Here is a 19,179-nt window from a genome sequence, read left to right on the forward strand (position 1 = left end):
TGCTTCACTGATCCAGGAAATGGTGCCTGGTAAGAACTAAAAATAAACCAGAAAGGCTCCAGTGAGGTTTCAATGGCAGAATCCAAGGAGTTCCAGGGCTTTCTAAATTTGGCCAAAGGCTTTCCTGATTTTCTATTTCAAGTTTATTCACTTGAGGATATTCAAAACCTGAAGATCATTCCTTCTTTTTTTTTCTTTTTCCCCCCTGCTGTTAAAAACAGAAGAACCTTGTCTTTACTTTGCAGAAGATTACAATGCGTATTTTGGTCCTTTTGGGATGTGGTAATGGTTATGCAATGAAATGGTTGGGAGCACGGCCATCGGTCAGACAGCCTGGGTTCAGCTCTGTCATTGTTTGTGACCTTGCACAGATGACTCATCCTCTCTCAGTCTCAGTCTCCTTGTTTGTGAAATCAGGGTTGATGCGAGGATTAAATAAGGTAAGGTGTGCATTTAACACAGGCACTGAAACACATTAAGTGTTCAGTAAATGGTAGCTCTTAACCTTACGTAGTAAATATAAACATCTTTTGACTTTCTGTAATGGTCTTAGAAATGAAGCATTAGTATTCCATTTTGGGAGGGTTGGGGCAATAAATTAAAAAAAAATATTCTGTGTTATAGACTGCTAACTATTTTTTAAAAAAATATATATATTTTATTGATTTTTTACAGAGAGGAAGGGAGAGAGATAGAGAGCTAGAAACATCGATGAGAGAGAAACATCGACCAGCTGCCTCTTGCACACCCGCTACCGGGGATGTACCTGCGACCAATGTACATGCCCTTGACCGGAATCGAACCTGGGACCTTTCAGTCCGCAGACCGACACTCTACCAGTGAGCCACACTGGTTTTGGCTAGACTGCTAACTATTGATTAACTGTCTCCTCACATTCCTGGGAATATAATTAAGACTGTATTTCCCAGTATCCCTTGTAGTAGGGTAATGTCCTGTGACTAAGTTCTAGCCAATTTAATGTGAACAGAAGTCGTATGTCCCATTTCTAGGCCTGGCCCATAGAAACCTCCCATAAACATTCCTCCATGCTGTTTCCCTTGGGATGGAGATGATTATAGTGACCTTGGAAACTCTATGATAAAGATGGCAGAGCCCCATTAGCCCGAGTTCTTGAGGTGACAGGTGATGGAGGCAAAACAACCTCCAACTGAGAAGGACCCTAATGCCTCCTATTCTTTGAACTGAGGTAAATAAACTTCTATGGTGTTTGAACCATCCTGTATTATTTGTTACAGCATCTAGTTCTGAATGCCTAGTGCCATCTTGATCACTTCCTTCCTTAACTAATACTCCTTTCTTGCTTCCCATTTCCTATTTAAAATTCTTGAATGAAATCAAAGTGTTACAATAGAAAGATTCTTGAGGATCCAATTAATCAAAATCAACATATGGGAGCTCCTATTCATTTTATGGAGCACTTCTGCTTTTTATTTTCAAAGACCCAGGAGTCTTTTGAGAATTAGGCCTCCTTAAAATAGAATTTTGAGGGTGGGTGTGGGAAGGCTTTGATTGCCTGGATTTTACTATTCTTGACATTAGAGCCTTAACGGTAACAAATAGGAGTCACTTCGCCATGCATCTCCATTTGAACATACTCAAAAGCATTCATGAAAAATGAAGAAAGGCATTTGAAAATGACTGAAATCGTTCTTGGAAATCAGATACAATTTGGCACACACAGTTAGTTGCAAGAACTTTAAAGGACATACAGTGGATGTTCACGTAAGTCTCCAGTTCCTGTGTGCCACAGAACCTCAGTCACCCTCAACCGACGAGGCTGAGGAGAGAGTCTGCTCCAGTGGCAATCCAACCTGCATCTTCCTCTGGGGTCCCTGCTGCTATTGTAACCAGGCCCCTCGGTGTCAGAACCTCCCTCCTTCTGTCCCTCTGTCGTTCTTTCCTTCCTTCCTTTCTCCATGTACTAGCTTTAAGTACTAAATCTTACTAATTAGTGTTTAGAGACAGCTCTGCTTTTCTCCAGTGTGGTTGCTTCCTTCACCTGCTAATAAAAGTGGCTGACTGAGAGCACCTTCCGTAACTATATGTCATTTCAATAGCTATCCCTCCAGCAACAGAGGCTGAACAAGGTACAATCCTGGTCTTGTTTATCATATAGAAGGACTTGACAGTGTTACGTTTTTGAATCCCTTTCTAATGGCTTATGATCTAAGGAGTCATTATGTAAATACAAGATGTGATCACCAATTCAAAGCCTCTCTGTTGGGTCCCCTAAAGGTAGGAAGGCCTCCCCATAAGAGATTTGAGAAAAGTTCTGGCAATCTGTCAGGAGGGGTCATTGGAATTTGGGGCAGTGACTCATCAAGTCAAATTAGGTGCTATATAGCTCATAGATAGATGGGTAGATGGATAAATAAAGCCCTAAGTGCCAATGGGTCAACATTGTTAGTTAAAAAACAAACACCATAATCAAAGAGATAATTTCCCAGGACAGCACTCACTGTAGTTACAAAGATTAAAATGTTACTAAAAGAAAGGAATTTGTACAAAGGACAATTCCAAAATTCTATAGCCTTCATATTTCAAAAGCATTTTCTCAATATACGCTGCAAAACAAAAAAAGTTTCTAATTTTTAGATCCTTTTTGGGAAAATGCATTTTGAAATTATGACCATATGAACAATAACTGTAAATAGGTAATGAATAATTAATTGAAGTCAAGCCTTAATTAGAATTCAACTTACAACAGATTCAGTCTTTCTTTTCCTGGAGCTTTTGGCTTTTTTCAGAGTTTTGATTTACATTAAATTGGGTGGGAAGTGTTCCTCAAGAACTCTCCATGGACTGAGAAAAAGGTTAGTGTGGGCATACATCCTCCTTAGATTAGAAAGGAATGTAGGTGCTTTATAGATATACTAGAGGCCCAGTGCACAAAATTCATGCACTCAGGGGGTTCCCTCAGCCCAGTCTGTGCCCTCTCACAGTCTGAGAGCCTCGGGGGATGTCCAACTGACAGCTTAGGCCTGCTCCCACCACCACCGTTGTGCTCACTAGGCATGAGCCTGGCTTCTGGCTGAACTGCGCTCCCCCTGTGGGAGTGCACTGACCACCGGGGGGCAGCTCCTGCGTTGAGTGTCTGCCCCCTGGTGGTCAGTGCACATCATAGTGACCAGTCATTCTGCTGTTTGGTTGATTTGCACATTAGCCTTTTATTATATAGGATTGCTTACTAATTGTTTTCTTTTTCAAAAATCAAGGTTAGTATTCTTATCCACACTTTGCAGATATACTTAAGCAACTTGGATGAAGTCACTGGCTATTCAGTGTAGACACAGCATTCCAATGCAGGGCTTCCAGGCTTCAAGACTCCTGTGTTCCACTGTTCAGTACCCAATATTTATCACAGTGTGCGCATGTTGAGTTATTGTTCTATCTAATGGGGTTGATTTAAGAAGACGATGCAAGAATGACTATTCTAATATCAGCATGAAATTCTAGTTCTATAATTGAATCCTAAAACTTTCTCCCTTAATACTTTAGTTAGAATCTTGTTTCTACCAGTGTTAAACTTTTTTTCTGATCCATGCTGAAAGAACCTTTGAAATTAGGAGGTTTCAACTCATTGTGATGTATTAGTACAAAGAATTGTGTGGGCTTTGATTTTCCAATTGATCCCAGTTACCAAAGCTCACTCAGTTCTCCTTTCTCTGGCCTCTAGTGAAGTGATTGTCAAACTTTGCTCTACATAAGAAATATCTAATGAAATTGTCTAAAAATGAATGCCTTGGCTTCCACCTCAGAGACTCAGGAGGTCTGGGGTGAGGCCAAGAATCTGCATTTCCCACAGATATCCAGGTGATCAGGAAAAGTGCCTTACTTTTCCTTATTGCTCTTATTTTCCTTTTTGTTTTTGTTTGTTTGCTTGTTCTTATTTTTAAGTCTCACACCAATTTTGGCTAGGGTTTCTTTTATAAGCTGTGCTCTATGGTTTTTTGCATCTTTAGATCTGCACTGCCAGTGTATGGTCTGGGCTGAAGTAAGATCAGGACTGAAGCCAGAAAAACAGAGGTAAGATCTCAGAGCCAAAGGCTCCGAGGGGGAATATGCCTCAGGAGGGATGGAAGAGGCTGCTAAATAAAAATGTTAGTGATATAATATTATTCTGTTGAAAAAAATAAGTGGACATATAGTCAAACACACACACACACACACACACACACACACACACAAAGACACACACCTGAAGGAATCATGCCAGAAAAGTGAGGTCATAGAACAAGCTGAGGCTCATGGAAAATGCTCAGGGCAAAAACAAGGGCTTTCACGAAGCCGCACAGGGATCAAAACAATGAAGAAATAAAGGCCAGGAGCAGGTGATGTAACGCGGGGAGATGACAGGGCAAGCATCACTGCTCATTTCCTGTTTTTCTCCCCTACTCCATCAGGGAGAAGTTTCTCCAAACTACAATTTGGCAGCATAAACATGGCTTAGAGAAAATAGCATCCAAAGGCAGAGGGTATGAGAAAGAAGACTGAATTGGCACAAAATGAGTGTAGCTTCTAAGACCAGATTCGTTATATCACAGAGCACCAGACATTGTCTTTGGGTATAAACCTGTTATTGGTTAGCCTGTAGAGATAGAAGCTCCTAGAATCATAAGAAATGCAAAAAAATTCACTGTTAATAACTCAATTTCAAATTGACACCCCCCCCCCTTAAAAATCAAATTGCCCCACCTTGGGAACCACTGCTATAGACAAAGAGGTCTGCATCCTGAGCATCTGACCAATTAGCCATTTTAAGAAAAAAGGGCCCCACTCTTTGAAAGAGGCCTGTATAGAAACCTGATCGTTTAGATCAGCCTCTGGACTCAACTGGGTGGCTTCTCTTTTTCCCATCCCTCTTTTATACTATCCAGATTCACATAATTTCTTGTGTATTGCATATAACAAGTTGCTATGGTGACAAGGCTCCATCTGACTTCAGATCCAGTGATTGAGGCCTGTCCCACTTCCTTGGTTTGTACTGTGTGTTCAGGTCTGTGTCTCTCCCTGTTCTGACTTTGCCTTCTTTTTTTAAAAAAAAATATATTTTATTGATTTTTTTTTTTTTTTTTTTTTTTTTTTTTTACAGAGAGGAAGAGAGAGGGACAGAGAGTTAGAAACATCGATGGGAGAGAATCACCGATCAGCTGCCCCCTGCACAACTCCTACTGGGGATGTGCCTGCAACCCAGGTATATGCCCTTGACCAGAATCGAACCTGGGACCTTTCAGTCCGCAGGCCGACTATCCACTGAGCCAAACCGGTTTCGGCTGACTTTGCCTTCTTACATAGAACCGCCACTCCCTATCCAGTCTACATCCTGAGATCTCAGCTACCTTTCTCAGATCAGTCCTCACCATCGTAATTCTCTGGACCCCACTCCATGTTCCAACACAACAGCTCTCAGAATAGTTCCTCAGGTTATCCTATACCAAACATTTAAACGCTGGCTCACAGGTACTATGGTTATATAAGTTCATAGCTGAGCAGACAGCTATGCCTAAGATTACTCTTTTATGTATGGGCAGATCTCTCCAGTAGACAATTCAAAATCGCTATCATCTTTACCAATATATTTATTAACACCTTGGATGAAAACACAGAAAGATGGACTTTCAAATACACTGATTATATAGACCTTGGATGAGAACAAGTATGTTGGAAGGTAAAACTGAGATTCAAAAACATAAGAGAGGTTAGTAGGTAACACGGAGTAGAGACACATGCTAAGTCTTGAGGTTATAAAAAAATTAATTCCATGTACCTGGCACTGATGACATGGCCACATTAACGGGAGTTAACATGAAAGTCACCTTAAAGTTTTCGTTGACTACAAGATTACTGCGGGTCATTAATGTGACATGGCTACCAGGAGGCTACTGTTATCATCCGCTGTGTTAGTAAAAATACAGACTCAGTATTCAGAGAAGTAGTAAGCCCACTGGCTAAGGACATGGAGAGAAATCCCAAATGTCCTAAAGACGACACAAACCTGAAATAATGGTGTGAGGACAGTGATGTCATAGAATGAGCTGAGGCTTGCAAAAACATACCACGCCTAGGATATTTATTATAGAGGCTGCTGGCATCCATTGCAATAGAGGAATAGGAAAACATGAATAATGTGTGGATTTAATTCTGAATATATGTCTTTGGATGGGGATACTGGCAAGGAAACACATCCAGGCTAGTGCTGTGTTTGTAAATCATATCCCAGGATTAATACTCTGCGGAACTGCGGTGTTTAACCTCTGGGAGAGGAGAGGGGGGAGGCATGGTAAGGCAGCAGATGTTTGATGGGCTCTCATGCAGGAGGAGAATTAGCCTCATGTTCTCAAGGGTAGACGTGGGGCCCGAGGGGAAACGCTGCCACAGACCCAGGCTCTAAACACAACACCACTGACCTATGGTCATGTCCCAGGACGAATCCAGGAGCAGAGGGCAGAGGCCTGCCCACTCTCACCACAGCTCAGAGCTCTGGAGGGAAGAGGTCCTGAGATAGCCTGTGGATTGCTCCAAGTGTGTCCCCCGTGGTGTTCTCTGTTCACAGCAGGAGTGCTCTGTGACCAGAGCCAGAGTGGGTGGGGCAAAGGGTGTGCATAAAGGAGTCTGGGCCCTTCACAGGCTCAAGCACCCATGGAAGGCAATGTCTGCCTCGCACAGCCCGTTTTTTAGCTCGCACCCTTGGTGTGGGGCTGCCCAGTGTTGGCTCTCCACAGGGAAGGCCTGCTGGGAAGCAGTGTGCTCAAGAATGCAAACACTTTCCTGGCAACAGCATTGCCTATGCTCTGCCAATGTCTGATAAGAAAGAGATGAAGGGGTGAGGGTGGAGGTGGTGGGGATAGGAGACAGACACAGAGGCAGGGGTAGCAGGAGGGAGGGAAAGAGGAAGGGAGGAGGGAGGGGAACAGGGTCTGACATTCTCATGTGCTAGCATCCCAGTGCCACCAATTTCTGAACTGATGAGAGTCTAAGGCCAAGGACTAGCTCAATAAAATTAAAAAGGCTGGTTTTTATACCATCAGATCTCTCCTTGGTCCTCCCAGCTGGTGATGTTACCAGTAAGGACAGGGACTTCTGAGCAAAGAAATGCTGACCACCACGACCTCTGTAAAGATGTATAATTGGGCCAATGTAGTCTTATCTTAGTGCAGGGGTTCTCAATGCAGGGAAGGAGAAGGGGTGGAGCGAGATTGCTCCCCAGGGGACATTTGGCAATATCTGGGGACATTTTTAGTTGTCACAGCTCGAGGAAAGAATGTGTCTGGCATCTAATGGGAAGAGGCTGGGGTTGCTGCTATAAGGTACAAGACAGCCCATAACAGAACTGTACAGTCCCACCTATTGACAGTGCCAACGCAGAGAAACCAGGCCTTAGAGGATTCAACACTAAAGCCCTGGCTGCCCAGTGCCCTGAGCCATCCAGTGGGGTTGTTGGAGCAGAAGGGCCTAAGGAATCACATCCTTCACCTTTTAAAGGGGAGGAGTTGGAGGCTCAGAGAGTGAAGGGGCTTTTCCAGGGACTCTGGTCTGGGGTTGATATGATTAAGAACTTTGGAGTGAGACAAAGCTAGTTTTAAATTCCAGTTCAGTCCCTTAACATCTGGGCAATTTGGACAAGTTACTCTACCTCTCGGCATCTTGAATCTTCCACTTGTAAAATGGTCATTGTATTATCAAACCTTTGTAGCAAAATGTAAGGAATATATGAGGTAATGCTTAACATAGGACATGTCATGAAATAAGTGGCACCTCCGATTAGGAGTGGCAGAGCTAGAGCTAAAATCTTGGCTCCTAGTCCTAAGTCCTGTTCTCTTCCCATTGTATCACATTAATGTACTTAAACTATGTCTGTACATCAGGTCTAAGAGGGATGGAGTGTGTGGTTGTGAGCTGTGGCATTTGGCCCAAGTGGATCTGGATTCAAATCTAGCCCTGACAATTTCAAGCTGACAAGTTACTGAATTTCTCTCTAGGCCTCAGTCTTCTCCTCTGTAAAACGGAATAATGCTAATACCTGCTTTACTGGCTTCTTGTGAAATTTAAAATGAGAACCCATTCACCAAGACAAGCTAGCCCTTTTTGTGTTTTACCAGAAGCGTGGAATAATAATGATGAGCTCTCTGTTCCCTTCCCCGGGCAAGTCCACCGATGGACTGGGGAAAATGGCTCCAGTTCTCTTGGGATCCCAAGTTAGGGGAATGGCAAACAGTTACTTGCTGGTTTCTAGAAATTTGACAGTATGTTAGAAACACAGCATCAGGTGGCAGGGAAACATTTACAGTCCAGAAGGCCCTCTGCCTCCTCCAGCTGCATGCCTTCCCTTCCTTGGCAGACCAGCAGGAGAGCCCTGGGTTCCAATCTAGGATGAGTTAAAAGAAATCAGTGCGAAGTGGACTTAATACCCCCTAATATCCCCTGGCATTGGAGCCCCACTTTTGGAAATGGCCTGGGAGACAATGATAAGAGCGTCGCTGAAAGATGCTTTTAACCTTCAACAGAAAGCAGCTGTGGGCTTCTCGGTGCCTTTGCAGGGCTGGTTAGTAAGAAGGCTCGGCCTAAAACCGGTATCTCTGCAAAGTGATACCTCAGCATTGTCGGTATTTGGGGCTGGACGGTTCTTTGTTATGGGCTGTCCTGTGTGTTATCACCAAGATGTGCATGGTGGGAGCTGTTTTCCTGCCCCCCACCTCCATAGCTCTTCCTGTGCAGAAAGTTGGTGTGTTTTCTAATGACATGAATAGGGAGTGATTTCTAGCCTGTGACTAGCCATCCCCCACATAAGTTATAAAAGTTAAGAATCTGGCCCGTACGAGATGAGACATCCATTGAGGCTGCTGGCTGAAAGTGGTGTTGCTAAATGATTTGTGAGCTGAATGGGGTAGAGGGGTGGGAAGAAGCAGCCTCTCCATTTTGTCATTGGGGAGAAAGGTGGGTCCGAGGGAGGCCATTGGTGGGAGACTGACCCATGAATCATGTCAACACCGTGGGCTTGTTGGCAGAGAAGGCACTCTGAGTGCTCCTTCATCCCACCAGCCAGCTGCCACTCACTGCGTCTTGGTCAGACTGAACTTGAGCTGTAAAATGGTTTGCTGATGCTCAGCTAAACCCCCTTCTTGGCTGGAGCCTCCTTCCCCGGGGGCCACGGGAGACTGGGTTTTCCCAGGGAGCGAGGCTGGACTCCAGAATGACTGACGGCTCTTGTCTGGCTCCCCCAGGGATGTTGTAGTAGGGCCAAACTGCCTTCACCACACGGCTGGAGGTGGCGGTGATTCGGGGGCAGCAAGCTGGAAGGGAAGAAGCTGGCGTCATCAGAATAGAGGAGCCTGGGAGAAAATTCTTGTCTGGGAGGCCTCAGCTAGGTTGCCTAGCAACGGTGCCCTGCTCCTCTCTCCTTAGGCTTTGGAGGCTGCTGGGGCCTCTTGTCAGCTGCTACCTACTCATTTTCCCCTTGAAAACTGCCTTCCGTATGCTTTTAACCCGATTTCACCTGGTTAGGAACGCTCCTGGGAGTGTGGGATATGGGTCAAGGCAGCCAGGGTGCGTTTTTCTCTGGGCAAGGGGGTGTCAGAGAGAGTTCTACTCTGGGTTCAAATTCCAGAGCCAACACTCTTTAAATATGTCCTCCTGGGCAAGTTTTCCAACCTCTCGATGGTTTAGTTTCTCCATCTATAAACCAGGAGAAACAATAGTACCTACTTTAATTGAGGCAATGTGAGGATTTAGTGTAGATGGCTAGATTGATAGATACGTAGGTGACAGGTAATAGGCAGAAGGTAGAATGTTAGAGAGAAGGTAGATAAAAGGAAGAAAGACAGATAAGTAGAAGATAGATAGGTAGAAAGAAAGATAGGTAGTCAGATGGAAGATGGATAGATAGATGATAGACAGACAGACAGAACTAGAATAGTGCTGGGCACAACAGAAGTATTGATATATGTATGTGCCAGTTATTACCAGTCTTGGAGGACAGCTGGACATGAAGACTTGCTCCCAGGTAGGACAGAGGAGCAGGCTAAGGATCCTCAGAGCTGTGGTTTCACAACTGTGTGTGGTGTGGGGAGATTTTTCCAGGCCTGGTTATAACAGTGCTATGCTGTGGGGTCCTGAGCAAATAGTAACTTTCTCTGCCTTAGTTTTCCCATCTGCAAGATCAGAGGATGAGACTGAAATGGCCTAAATTTTCTCACACCCTGTCTTATGACATTGGGATATGATTGAGCTTTGAGCCACTTTATAGCTAAGGGAGTGGGGAAATAGAAAATGTGACATTGGGGGGGCCTGGGATTGAACCCCACAGGGAAGGTTTGGGTGAGTCATAGGATACAACCACTCAACATTGCCTCTAGGGGGAGTGTCTGGGCTGAGCCCGGCTCATGGCTCTTGTATGGCTCTTTATATTTATTTCTGGTAGTTGCTCTAGGGATTATAATGTACATACCTACAGTTTTACTTAATACAATATTTAAATGTAATATTTGACAACTTCAAAGAGAATATAGAAACCTAATACTCATATATGTTCATTTCCCTTTTACTTTGTTATATATGTATTATATATATATATATATATATATATATATATATATATATATATATTACATCTAGTATATACATTAGAGCCCCCTACCCTCCAACAATGTAATAATTTTGGCTTTCAATAGTCATACATATTTTTAAACTTAAGAGGACAAAAGTAGTTTTATTATATTTTTTACCTAGGTATTTATCATTTCTGTTGCTCTTCCTTCATTTCTGAAGTTCTAATTCCCCCCACTGGGATTATATTCCTTGTATCTGAAAAACGTCCTTTAACATTTATTTTAGAGCAGGTCTATTGGCAATGAAATCTCTTGGTATTCCTTCATCTGAGAGTGTCTTTATTTCACCTTCATTAGCCAATCCAATTTTACTTGAAATGTGACATTTTTCTCTGGTTGCTTTCAAGATTTCTTCATTGATTCTGTTTGGTATTCTCTGAAGTTCTTGAATCCATAAATTTGTCTTTCATTGAATTTGGAAAATTTTCTGTAATTATTCCTTCAAAATTATTTTTTCTATACCAATATCTTTCTCCTCTTCCCAGTGACTCCAATCACATGCACATTAGACCTTTTTATATTGTTCCTCAGGTCCTGAGGCTCTGTTCACCTTTTCAACCTATTTTTTGTCTGTTCTGTAGATCAGATTATTTGTCCTTAAATTGTCCCTTCTTTCCCATTCATTCATTCATTCATTCACATCTGAATGAACTCATGGCTATTTATTTTGTTCTTAGGTTATAATCCAATGTTATTATTTATTTTGTGGTTCAAAATTTGTTCTAACTTTGACTGTTGAGAGCTTTTTTAGGTTGCCTCCTGTGCCTTCTGGCCTTTCTACCCACTCCCTCCCGCCCCACCCTAGAATCAGCCATTTTTCTAACCAGCCTTGGGTTCTTTTATTGGAGCAAGGTATTTAGAGACCAAGATCTTGGCACTGGGCATGCATGTGGCTATTAGGATGCCTCAGAGGACAGGGATACTACCCATGTATGCTCGTAGCATTTCGTTCAGATCGATCCTATAAGAAATCTTCTGCTGGGTGCTGCCATCTGTGTTATTTTATGGTTGTTTGTGATCACAGCTTATATTCCCTACTATCCGCAAGGTCTCAGAGAGCAGGGCTCTTGCCGAGGCATTTTATACCTTCTCCAGTGCCCAGCACATTACAGGAACCCAGTGCGTGCTCAGTGGTTACGTCAGCGAGCTGTGGGGAATCACAGGCTCTGTGATTACTTATCTTTTATTTAATGGTAAGAACCCCAGGTGTTGATTTGAAGGATAATAATTAGGGTTATTAGCTGAAACCGGTTTGGCTCAGTGGTAGAGCGTTGGTCTGCGGACTGAGAGGTCCCAGGTTCGATTCTGGTCAGGGGTATGTACGTTGGTTGCAGGCACATCCCCGGTAGGGGGTGTGCAAGAGGCAGCTGGTCGATGTTTCTCTCTCATCGACATTTCTAGCTCTCTATCTCTCTCCCTTCCTCTCTGTAAAAAATCAATAAAATATATTTTTTTTAAAATAATTAAGGTTATTAATATTAAAAGGTTTTTCTATTCGAGGGTGATCCTACTCCTGTAAACCAACTTGGTCCTTTCCAACGCTGGGAGCCGGAAAGCTGGGAGCTGGAAAGCTGGGAGCTGGAAAGGTTCCCGCATTGTCCCTGAAACAGCTGCCGCTTGGAGAACTCTGATTGGTGCCTGGCAGGGGCAAGCTGTGCTTCTGTTTAGCTCTCAGGCGGACGCCCAAGGCCAGTCTTCACCTGCCCTGTCCCCAGCAGGCCTGGTCGCCCTGCCTCAGGCCCTCATGAACCGGTCATTCCCAAACATGTGAGAACAAATATTCTGTGCTTTCCCCAGCCCAGTCCTTCCATGGTCCCCAAACCCAGGGTCGGTGGTTATAGGGTCACAACTAAGGAAGCCTGTCTGCCTGCCTGCTCGGTTTCTTATTTTTGCAGGCCTCACTGTTTTTAACTTCTGGTTTTCTCTAAGGCCTTCTGGTGGGAATCTAGACGACCTCTGTGTCTGGTAGTGATGTCCTTGATTTCTCTCCTGGCCACCAGCACCCCCTCCTGCCCTCACCTGATCCCGGAGGACAGGCCGTTAATAAGCATGAGCTCAGCCATTACCCTGGTGGAGCCTGGCGTGCTGGGGAAGGGTGCAGCTGGGTTCCATGGCCCAGCTGACAGCTGGGAAAGGGCGCTCACCCCACCCCAGACCGAGGCTTTCCCCTCCTGCTGGACTGACCCCTGCCTGCCAAGAGGCAAAGCAGCATGCAGTTCCCAAACCCCTGGGTTGGGTGTCAGAGCCTGCAGCCCAGAGTCTGCTGTTGTTTGATCTGCCTGAACCTGGCTCAGCAGTGTGCAGTTCAGATTCACATGGGTTGCTGTGAACTGCTGTCTGGTATTTTCTCTGGCTGTTTGCTCTGGGGCAGCTGTGAGAAGCCATGTGTTTGGGGAGGGCAAATTTTCTGGAGGCAGGAGTGGAATTTAGAGTATGAATGAGCCTGGGGAGACCGGGGTCAGATTTGACTAGGAGGTGGGAGGAGGCCTGAGCATCTTCCCAGGACCTCAGGGCCAGCAGGAGCTCAGAGTCCCGCCTGGAGGAACAGCGATGACATGGCATCTTTGTTAATCCCCCCCCCCTCTCTTTCTCTTTCTCTTTTTCTCTTCTCACAGGACTACAATCTACAGGGAGAGAGAGCAGCACCTTATTCATACCCTGAACATCACACATGGAAACAGGAGGGATTCCTTTGACTACCACTTGCCCCGCTGTGGTGCACAGCTGAAGTGCCTGGACCATGTGGAACAGCTGGCCTCCTCTCCATCCCCACCCCAGGGGATGGTTCCTGGGCAGTCTCTTAGGAGCTCTGCAGAGGACCAGCTTGTGTTTCCTTCTTGCACACCCTGGGCCTCCTTGTCCCTCGGGCCCTCCCCATCTGTCACATCCCAGCTGATTCCAGGCCGGCAGGCAGAGAGAGCATGTGGGGGTGGAGGGTGGTGGGGGGAGGGGGAGATGCTGTGTGTTTGGGCACTTAACTCACTTCAATGGCTCCTGCCTGGCTTCCTTTTCTCCCCTCAATTAGGAGGCCATTCCACAGAACTCATTTCCTTTGCATAGTTTTCTCCCTGGGCCCGGCTCACAGGCTATTGTCCTGAGAACACAGGCAGGCAGCACCTCCACTAGGCTGGCAGTGCTTTTCCAAGGCAGATTAACTCCGGGAGGTTCCAAGATGCAGGGGGCCCAGGAACCCCTGGGAAATGCCTGATGGCCCTGGTGGCAACCAGAGTGACACTGGATCAGGGCAAAGGGGAGATAGCAATGCCCTAGAGAGCATCTCTGAGTGAACCTTCTGGACAAGAAAAATTTTCTAACAAATGCCAAACTTTGGAAATATTGTCATTTGGGTGGAGACACACACACACACACACACACACACACACACACACATCTTTATATTTCTTGTAGTTATTGAATCTAATGTAATTCTTTTGGGGGAGGCTAATGACCATGGGCTGCTAATACCCCGGTGAGGTCAGTGTCTTTTGAGATGTTCAGTGCTGCTCACTGCCACCCTGAATGGTCCCAGACTACTGAGCAGCTGGAGTTCTTGTGTGTGTGTGTGTGTGTGTGTGTGTGTGTGTGTTCTAATCATTTATATTTTTCAATTATAGTGGACATACAGGATTATATTAGTTTCAGGCATACGCTCCAGTGATTAGACATTGTATAGCTTACTAAGTGATCACCTCAATAAATCTTGAACCTATCTGACACCATAAATAGTCATTAGAATATTATTGACTATATTCCCTATGCTTTACATCCCCATGATTAGCTATAACTACTAATTTGTACTTCTAAATCCCTTCGCCTTTTTCACCCATCCCTCCAGCCCCCCACCCACCTGGAAACCACCAAAATGTCTGTATTTCTGAGTCTGTGTCTGTTTGTTCATTTACTTTGTTTTTAAACTCTTCTTATTATTATTATTAATCCTCACCCAAGGATATTTTTCCATTGATTTTTTTTTTTAGAAAGTGTGGGAGGGAGGGGGAGAGACAGAGAGAGAGAAACATCAATGTGAGAGTGACACACTGATTTCTTGCCTCCCACACGACCAGGGCCGAGGATTTCACTGTAAGGATGATGCCTGCAACCGAGGTATATGCTCTGCAAACCAGGCCATTTCATTTCTTGTACTCTTCAGTGTATTTTGTTTTTTTCCTCTATTACTCACTTCCTCCATTTGGTAAAGATAATAAAATTCCAAGATGTTGGCAAATGCTCTCAGATCTGCAGAAATGAGATGTCACCCTTCTTAAAAATGGGCAGGAGGGAGGATAAAACAGATTGCATTCAGATAGATGTAGTTTTTTAAAACTGTTGTCCTTATACTCTTTCACAGCATAGAGGCCATCTCGTCTAAAACCTGTGTGTTTTGCAGATAAGGAGAATGAGACCCTGAGATGGTTAAAAACAAATGAATGAAAAAACAAACAAACAAACTCACCTTGCCCAGATTAACACTGGAAGAGGCACAGGCAAGATCCCAGCTCAGCTCAGACTCTCTGGAGGTCAGCCAGCTCCAATCACCAGAGCCAGTGCCACGTGGGAAGTGCAGGCAGGAAGGCAAAGTGGAATAACTTAACTTCTACATCTGGGTAAAAATAATTCCCCGATTTACAGACACTTAGGAGATCACAGGCTTGGGGGTAAAAATAAAACTTGCTTTCTGACAGCACAAATCTTGTCAGACTAATCTAATTTCTCTTGCCTGGCAGCAGGTGCTGGAAACCAAATCAGTTTCACTGAAAAAGAGATATTGACAGGAAGCCAGGAAGGCTGGTCAACAACCTTAATTGCCCTAACCTTTAGTTGAGATTTTGTTAGCTGAAGCAGAATCTACCTTGTCTGTGAAATTTTCTGTTATTTCCTGCCTAAGGGCTACATGTAAATTTCTGTTTATGTTGCTTAAGATGTGTTCCCCAAAGCCTCAATAAAAGGGGATGGCAGGGCCAGAGCAGTCGTAGTTCTCCCACTAGAGTTGGACTACCACCTGGCCCCCCAAATCGCCAAATTGAATTTCTTCAAGTCTCTTTTCATTTGTGTGCGGCCCTTCTCCAGAACCTGAACCCTGAATTGGAACTCTTTCTACGCGGGCCGTGAAAGAGACTCCAATAAGCAGGCCTGGCTGTTCAGAGGGAAACGGCCTGTTGGGTGGGGGTTTCTGCTGGACCGGGCAGGGCCTCCCCGCTGGTGGACATTCCCTTGTCATCTTTGGCCAGGTTCGCAGGAGCTTCTTCAGCCTCTTTCATCCCCAGGAGGGAACTCCTCCCCGAAGGGGAATGACCACAGAGAAAAATGAGGCTAGAAGATACCAAGAAGCTGGGTCTGCACAAAGTTCTCACTTGATCTCCATTCTCCTTTATTTAATGCCAGGCTTTCTCCACATTGCTTGAGCCCTCTGCTTAAAGGTAGGATCATTCAACCTCCAAATAGTCTCAACCTCCCCCCCCCCCGCCCCCCACTGGTGCCATGCTTGGTGGCAGGGACAGACTGCTAAGGGGTTTGCAACAAATGATCTGCAGATGAGCTTTGAGTTTGCAACAATTACCCTGCACTCAGGTTCCGAGGGTTTCTTGTCCCACCAAGAGCAGAAATTAAGAGCAGTAGTGACATCAACTCTCTGTCATCTTGTATCTTACTTGGATGGGAATGGACAAGCTTTCCTTCATCTTTCCTTTAAAAAAATGTGTGGGTGTGGAGGTCATATCAAAAGAGCAAGCTATGGTGATTTCTAAACATAAGGGCTGTTAAAAAAGCTGTTCTTGCCGAAGCCGGTTTGGCTCAATGGTAGAGCGTCAGTCTGCGGACTGAAAGGTCCCAGGTTCGATTCCGGTCAAGGGCATGTACATTGGTTGCTGGCACATCCCCGGTAGGGGGTGTGTGCAAGAGGCAGCTGGTCGATATTTCTCTCTCATCGACGTTTCTAGCTCTCTATCTCTCTCCCTTTCTCTCTGTAAAAAATCAATAAAATATATTATATATTAAAAAAAAAAAAGCTGTTCTGAGAGGGTGTGTTTCCTCAGTCACAGAGACGCAGCCCCTCTCTTGGGAGGGCTTCGGAGTCGTAGGCGCAGTACGCTCCTTAGTTTGCCTTCCAGGAGGAGAGCACCCTCCATGCAGTGCACGTGCCCGGGTGCCCACCACGTGCAGGGCTAACGTATTGTGCTGCTTCATAAATGCTTCCTGCACCGCGTGGGCCAAGCCTTAGTGAGACCACCCTAGGGAGCGACAGTTGAGGATGCTACCAGAGCTCTTTGAAGGGTTCTACCTCACAAAACAGGGGGTGTCTTTAGCTGTTTCCTTCCTTATTCCCTTTTCTTCACTCCCCTGAGTGCTTTACCAAGTTGGACCCTCATAATGACACTCACGTCTGCCCTTCTCCAACTTCATGGTCTCGTCACTTCAGACAGTGTTACCAACAGGATCCTTGCTGGCCTTCCTGTCAAGGCTGGTCTCTCCGATGTTTAGCTGATTTTCTTAAACATGGCTTTGATTCCAACATGTCACATTGCTTGGTCTGAGCACTGGCCTGGCCTCCCATGGCCACCACCAAGCCTGGGCTCTCTGCTAGCCTTTCAGGAACTCCCGAGGCCTGGCCCAGCCCCACCAATGTAGGTCATATTTGGTTGCTCCCCACCATGCGGTGCTGCGAGCAAGCTGGTCTGCTCTGTTCCTCACGGGACCAGGGCTGCTCCCACCTGTACTTCTGCTGCTCCTCATCTGGCTTGTTCTCTCCCTCTTTTCACAAAGAAGAGCAAGCTATCATGATCCCTAAACAAAACTTACTTTGATCTTTAGGCCCGATGCTACTCTTGATGGAAACTTTATCAAATAGTCTAGCCCGCCCGAGTGATGTGGCGATAGTGGTCCTGGTGGAGGTGGGGTCCTCGCAGCCACAGCGGCAGATTACCAAGCACCTCCTGGACCAGCCAGTGTGGGGTCATGGTTAAGGCTGCTTCTAGCTGGTCTGTCTGGGTAAAGTTCTGCATGCCTCAGCCACCTGTCAGCTCAACTCTGTCCTCTCACAATTATAAGGCTGAGCAAATCTGGTTAGATGCCAGGGTCAGGATCAGAGCTTGAAGTTCACCTGGTTTGAGCTGTCATGTGATTGAAACCCATGTGACAACCTGCCATGTGGCTAATCAGAGTCCATTAAAACACTTACTGGAGCAGGAAGCTGGAATCATTCAGGAATGCCTCCTCATGTAGAGCTGAAATCTTCCATCTTGCATGGCTCTGCCCTCCAGGCGGCACCCATTCCTGGTGCTCTCGCGACCTCTCACCTATTTGTGGGTCTGACATCCCCCCTCTGTGTTTTTTCTCCAGGTTATGCATCCTCAGTTCCTATGGTTTTCTCTTATTCTTGCAGTACAAAGCCATTTGCAAATAAGCCTCAGGGTGACTTTATAAAAACAAATTTAAATAATTTCCTCCCAAGTATATCAGTTTTGGAAACTAGAATCCCCACATTATTGCTGACTCAATTGCTATGTCTCTGCCTTCATTTCACTGCAAAACTCTGACCCAGGGACGCTCACCTGCAATGGAAGTAAGTGGGAAGGGTGTTTTTGTGTCTGAAGCAATTCCTAGCTGCCCTTCCAAGTGTCTACGTGTGTGTGCTGGGCAGGGACTACGTGGCCACACAGTGAAGGGGGTGGATTCAAGAATCAGAAGTGCCTAATTAATAGAGTGTATGCTAGAATTGTGTTAATTGGTAATATCTAAATTGCAGCATGTTCTCCAATCTGTTTGCTCAAATACATTAATAACACCTCACATGGCAAATTGAAAATGAACCCTTGCTGAAACTGGTGTGGCTCAGTGGATAGAGCGCCGGCCTGCGAACTTGGAGGTCTCAGGTTCGATTCCCGTCAAGGGCATGTACCTTGGTTGCGGGCACATCCCTGGTGGGTGGTGTGCAAGAGGCAGCTGATGGATGATTCTCTCTCATCCATGTTTCTAACTCTCTATCTCTCTCTCTTCCTCTCTGTGAAAAATCAATAAAAAAATATATTTTTTAAAAAAGAAAATGTACCCTTCATAAAGGTTATAGGCTACAAGTCTGGAGAATTATTTTTAAATTAGAGGCCTCTTGCAGAAAGATTCCTGCAATAGGGCTTCCTATTGCGGTCTCTGCTGCCCCACCTGCTTCCCTTCCTTCTCTGCCGCCCCATTTGCTTGCTTCTCCACAGTTTTGCTCCCTTCTGCAGCACTTGGCATCTTTCTAGGCTGTCTTCAGTCTTCACTCTGGCCTGGATATGCAAATTAACCACCATCTTGGTTGGGTTAATTTGCAGGCTTGCCCTGATTGGCTGTTAGGTGTGGCTTGTGAGTATAGTGAAAGTATAGTCAATTTGCATGTTTCTCTTTTATTAGAGAGGACTAGTAGCCTTGCGCATGAATCTGTGGTAGCTTGCTGCCACCCTCCAGTAGCTCTCCACCCACTGCCCTGCCTTCCTGTAGCTCCCCCCCACCCTCCCCCATAGCTTGCTGCCCTGCCCCCTCTTGTAACTCTCTGCCCTCTCCTTGTAGCTCATTTTCACAC

At 45.4% G+C, this 19,179-nt stretch overlaps 1 long non-coding RNA gene across 1 annotated transcript; it reads left to right on the forward strand.

Annotated features, from left to right (window-relative positions):
- Window positions 1–398: 398 nt before the first annotated feature.
- LOC311621983 lies at window positions 399–13,373 on the forward strand. The gene is made up of 3 exons (XR_014794920.1): window positions 399–440; window positions 3,984–4,047; window positions 13,241–13,373. It is a non-coding gene; the product is annotated as an uncharacterized lncRNA (long non-coding RNA).
- Window positions 13,374–19,179: the final 5,806 nt, after the last annotated feature.

This window comes from Pipistrellus hanaki, assembly GCF_964339955.1.
Source record: "Pipistrellus hanaki genome assembly, chromosome: 4".
NCBI lineage: Eukaryota > Metazoa > Chordata > Mammalia > Chiroptera > Vespertilionidae > Pipistrellus > Pipistrellus hanaki.